Source organism: Bos indicus, chromosome 18 (genome assembly GCF_029378745.1).
Source record: "Bos indicus isolate NIAB-ARS_2022 breed Sahiwal x Tharparkar chromosome 18, NIAB-ARS_B.indTharparkar_mat_pri_1.0, whole genome shotgun sequence".
Taxonomy (NCBI): Eukaryota; Metazoa; Chordata; class Mammalia; order Artiodactyla; family Bovidae; genus Bos; species Bos indicus.
The window spans coordinates 14,900,728-14,906,729 of NC_091777.1; positions in this window are offsets into that span (position 1 = coordinate 14,900,728).

The following is a 6,002-nucleotide window of genomic DNA, read 5'->3' on the forward strand; positions in this document are numbered from 1 at the left end:
GGTGTCTGCGCTCTGGCTGTTAGAGGGGCGGGACCTGGGCGGGGCACGGAGAGAGGTGGGGCGGGGCCTTGGACGGCAAAGGCGGTCTCTGGGCGGAACCTGTGGGGAAAGCGCGGGTGAAGGGCGGGGCGAATGGGGATGTGGCCTGGAGTTGACGGGGGCGGGGCCCTCGAGGACCTGGCAGGTGAGGGGCTTGGGCCCGTGGTTTCGGGGGCGTGGTCAGCGAGACGTCCTGGCGCGGAGCGTGGTTTGGGGCGTGGCCGGAGGGGCGCTCACGTGCGCGCGAGGTCTGAGCGGTGTGAGGCTGCAGGCGACTCTCGAGGCGGCTTCTTCGTCGACCCCACAGACCCGGGGCGGACGCTCCCTCAGGAGGCTCCGAGCTTGGGCAACGTGCGGGGGTCGCGGGCCGGATACTTCCTGGACCCGATGCCGACGTGAGACCAGGCCTGCGGAGCGCGGGCCACCACTGCTCCCCGGCGGCCGGCCGCGGCGCTGCAGCGTGCGAGCGAGCGGCTCCGGCCGTCCAGCTCCTGTGGCTTGCTCTGACCTTCCTGGGTGACCACCAGGCTGCGGCCCCGGGGGAGCGTGGTGTCCGGAATGGAGGGACCCCGCTCGGTGCTGTGCGCCCTCAGAAGTTTGGGGCTTATTGAACAGATTTTCACGAGCGGAACGAGTTCCTTCGTCAGGTGCTGGGCTTCCCTTGAGATAGGCTCGTATTCGCTGCGCTTCGGCTTCTCCCGTCCCGGGAACAAGGTAAGTCGAGTTTGTTTTTCATTTTCCTTTTTCACAGGAAAGTTAAAATAGGTCCTATAGATTACGTTTAAATTTTGTTTTTTTTTCTCCTGAGGAGCAATTCACATCACATAAAACTAACCATGTTTGGTACCGCCACCTTTCTCACCACGGAAGAAAACCTGGTACCGATTAAGTAACGGCGGAGTAATCACCGCTGTCCCAGCGCCTCCAGCCACCTGGCGGCCGCCCGCCAGCCCGCGCGTGGCCTTTGGGGTCTGGCTGCTTTCACTTAGAATAATGTTTTCCAGGTTCACCCACAGTGTCGCAGGTATCAGGACGTCATTCCCTTTTGTGGCTTCATAATATTGCATTATGCAGATTCGTCACATTGTGCATGTCCGTTCATCCTTTGGCGGACATTTAGGCTGTTTCCACTATTTGTTGTGACTAGTATTGCCGTGAAGATTTGTGTACAAGTGTTTGAGTCCCTGTTTTCACTTCTTTCAGGTGTATATACCTTGGAGTGGAATGGCTGGGCCCTGTAGTGTGTCTGTGTTTAATTTTTTGAGGAACCACCAGGCCATTTTCCACAGTGGTTGCGTATTTTGCATTCCCGCCTGCGATATATGAAGGTTCCAAGTTGTCCACCTCCTTGCCAACACCTGTTTTCTCTTAAAAAAAAAAAAAAAAAAGATCTATCTACGTCCTGGTTATGTGAGATATTTCAATGCGGTGTGTGTTTTTATTTTTTGTTTTGGCCCTACTGCAAAGCTTGCGGGGGTCCAGTTTCTCCAATCAGCGATCAACCTTGGGCCCTGGCAGTGAAAGCTCACTGAGGTTTTTTTATTTTTTAAAGTTTATTTATTTATTTTTGCTACGCTGGGTCTCTGTTGCTGCAGGCGGGCTTTTTCTAGCTGCAGCAAGTCGAGGGGTACTCTCTAGTTCCGGTGCGCGGGCTTCTCCTTTCGGTGACTTCTTAGCTGTGCAGCGCCATCTCTAGGGCGCACGCTCAGTACTTGTGGCGCCCGGGCTTGGTTGCCCCGCGGCATGTGGAATCTTCTTGGGCCAGGGATCGAACCCGTTTCCCTGGCATTGGCAGGCAGATTCTTAACCACTGGACCACCAGGAAAGTCCCTGTTTTTGTTTCTAACTATTTATTTATTTGGCTGCCCCCGGGCTTAGTTGTGGCATGTGGGATCTGGTTTCCTGATCAGGATGGAACCCGGGCCCACTCTGTTGGGAGCAAAGTCTTAGCCACTGAACCACCAGGGAAGTCCCTCAGGGAGGTTTTGATTTCCATTTTCCTAATGGCTAGTGACCGGAGAAGGCAGTGGCACCCCACTCCAGTACTCTTGCCTGGAAAATCCCATGGACGGAGGAGCCTGGTGGGCTGCAGTTCATGGGGTCGCTAAAAGTCGGACACGACTGAGCGACTTCACTTTCACTTTTCACTTTCATGCGCTGGAGAAGGAAATGGCAGCCCACTCCAGTGTTCTTGCCTGGAGAATCCCAGGGACAGGGGAGCCTGGTGGGCTGCAGTCTATGGGGTCACACAGAGTTGGACATGACTGAAGTGACTTAGCAGCAGCAGTGACATTGAGCAGACTTTCATATGCTTGTTGGATGTTTGTCTTTGGAGAAGTCACTGCTGAAATGTTTTGCCCGTTTCTTACTTGGGGTGCCTGCCTTTTTGTTGTTGAGTTGTATGAGTTCTTTGCATATTATTCTGAATCCTTGCATCATTAGATATATGTGCAAATATTTTCTCCCATTCTGTAGGTTGTCTTTTCACTTTCTTTATTGTGTCTTTTGATGTACATATGTTTTTAATGCTGATGAGCTTCTATTAATTTTTTCCTTGAGCTCATGGTTGTAGTGTCACATGTAAGAAGCCATTACCAAATTCAAGACCATGAAGACTTATGACTTCTGTTTTATAGTTTCTGCTCTTGACTTAGAGCTTTAATCTAAAGTAATTTAACTTAATTTTATATATGTGATAAGGGTCCAACTTCATTGTTTTGCATGTGAATATCCAGACTTCCAAGCATCATTTGTTGAAAGATGTATTTTTTTCCCATTGCATCATGTTGGCACCCTTGATTAAACCAGTCATGTAGTTAATATATGGACTCTGAATTTTATTCCACTGATCTATGTCTGACCTCATGTCAGAAACATAATGGGTTGAAAACTGGAGCTTTGTGCTACAATTTTGAAATTGAGAAGTGTGGGCTCACCAATGCTTTTTTTTTTAAAGATGATTTTGACTATTTGACTATTTTTCACTAGCAACTCCATATGAATTTTAAGATCACGTTTTCTGTTTCTGCAAAAAAGAATGTTGGGCAATCTGTAGAATGCTTGGGGAATATTGTCCTCTTAACCATATTAAGTTTCACAAGATGTTTTTTCATTCATTTAAGTTGTCTTTAGTTTCTTTCAGAAGGGTTTTATGGTTTTGGTTTATAAATCTTGGGCGTGATTAAATTTATTCCTAATTTTTTTTAATGCTATTGTAAATGAGAGGTTATCTAATAAATTTCCTTTTCAGATTGCTTACTGCTTGTGTATGGGCTTCCCAGGTGGCGCTAGTGGTAAAGAATTCACTTCCCAATGCAGGAGATGCAAAAGACGTGGCTTGGATCCCTGGGTCAGGAAAATCCCCTCGAGAAAGGAATGGCAACCCACTCCAGTATTCTTGCCTGGAGAATTTCGTGGACAGAGGAGCCTGGCGGGCTACAGTCCATGGGATCGCAGAGAGTCAGATACGGCTAAGCACAAAGCACAACAAGTGTATAGAAATACAAGTCATTTAAAAAAATAAAAACTGGTATCCAACAATTTTGCTGAACTTCTTTATCAGGACTTTCTATTAATACATGGGATACCAAGTCATCTGCTATAGAGACAGTTTTACTTCTTCCTGTCTAATTTGGATGCCTTTTATTTCTTTCTCTGACTAGAATTTCTATTATAGTGTTGAATGTGTGTGTGTTAGTCGTTCAGTTGTGTCTGACTCTTTGTGACCACAGGGACTGTAGCCTGCCAGGCCCCTCTGTCCATGGAGTTATCCATGGGTTCAATCCCTGGGTCGGGGTTGAACCCGGGTCTCCTGTATTACAGGCAGATTCTTTACCGTCTGAGCCACCAGGAAATAGAAGTGGTGAAAGCAGTCCTCCTTGTCTTGAACCAGATCTCAGAGGGCAAGTTTTCAGTCTCTCATCACTGATTATTGTATTAGCTTTGGGTATTTGGGATGTTAGCTTGGAGACATGTTGAGGTACTCTCCTGCTATTCCTGGTTTGAAAAGTGTTTTATCATGAAATGATGCTGGATTTTATTGAATGTCTTTTCTGTATTAATTGAGATGATCATGTGGTTTTTTCTTCCTTCTAATCATGTGATATTATTATGTTGATTGATTTTTGTGTGTGGAACCACCCTTCTATTCCTTGGATAAGTCCCACGTGATCATAGTGTATAATCATTTCATGCTCTAGTGGATTCAACTTGCTAGTATTTTCTTTCTTTTTTAAAAGAATTTTATTTATAGATGATTTATAGTGTTGTGTTAGTTTCAGTGTACAGCAAAGTGTTTCAGTTATACATATATCCATTCTTTTTCAGATTCTTTTCTCATAGAGATTATCACAGAATATTGAGTAGAGTTCTCTCTGCTATACAGTAGGTCCTTGCTGATTATTTATATTATACATGGTATTTTGTGTATCTTAATCCCAAGACCCTGATTTATCCCCACCCCATGTCTCCCCTTTGGTAATCACAGATTTGTTTTTGATGTCTGTAAGTCTGTTTCTGTTTGGTGAGTAAATTCATTGGTATAATTTTTAAAATTAGATTCCATGTGTGAGTGATACTTGATAGTATTTTCTTGAGGATATTTGCATCTGTTTTCATAGGATCCTGGCTTGTAGTTCTTTGCTTTGTTGTTTTTGACTTTGGAACCAGGGTTGTGCTGTCCTCATAACTTAGGGCATGTTGAGTAACTTTAGTGATGTTCCTTCCCCTTCTACTTTTGCAAGAGTGTGGTATGGATTGGGGTTAATTCCTTAATGTTTGGTAGAATTCACCTGTGAAGTCATCTGATTCTGGGCTCGCTTGCTCGGGCTGTTTTTGTTTCCTGACTTAGCCTCTCTATTTCTTATAGGTCTGTTTAGACTTCTGTTTCCTCTTCAGTTCGGGTAGTTGTGTGTTTCTAGATATTTGTCCTTTTCGTCTGGGTTTTCTAATATGCTGGCATTGTTTATTGTATAACCCTTCCTTGTTTCTGCAAAATCCATCATAATGCCAGCTTGTTCACTCCTGTTTTTAGTAATTTGAGTCTTTTTTCTTAGCTTATATAGAGAATTGTTCATTCTATTGAACTTTTCAAAGAACCAACTTGTTTTGCTCTGTTGTTTGTTTCATGTATCTCCACTCCAGTATTTATCCTTTCCCTCTTCTAGTGGCTTTGGGTTTAGTTTTCTCCTCTTTTTCTTGTTCCCTAAGGTGTGCTTATTGACTTCATTGTTTTTTAGGTAGCAGTCGTTTACAGCTGTAAGAGTCCCTCGGTGTTCCTCTGCATTCACTGCATCCTTTGTGTTTTTTCATTTTCTATAGTCTCAAAGCATTTTTTAAAGTTTCCTTGTGATTTCTTCTTTGACTCGTTGGTTACGTAAGTGTTCTTTAATTTCCATGTGTTTGGAATTTTCCACTTTCCTTTCTGTTATTGATTTCTAGCTTCATTCCAATATGGTCAGAGAAGATTATTTGTGTTGCTCCAGTCATTTCAGATTTATTGGGCGTTGTCTTGTGCCCAGTGAGTGACCTGTTCCTTTGAGATTGCTCCACGTGCACACTAGAAGAGTGTGTTCCGCTTCAGGTGAAGTGTTCTCTATATGTCTGTGAAATCTGACTAGTGTATAGTGGTCGGGTCCTCTGTATCCTTACTGAATTTCCATCCATTATGAAAGTGAGAAATTGAAGTTTTCAACTACTGTTGAGGAACTGTCTATTTCTCCCTTCAATTCTGTCAGTGTTTAGTTCGTGCATTTTGGGGCTCTGTTATTTGGCATGTATATACTGTTATATTAACTCCTTGATGGGTTGACTTTTTAAAAAATCAATATATAATGTCATTCTTTGATTCTGGTAACAATTTTAGGTCATATTCTGTTCTGATTTTAGTATAACCACCCCAGCTCTCTTCTGGATTTCCTTCTGCATTTATTTATTTGTTTTATGTATGTCTTGTGTTTTTGTTA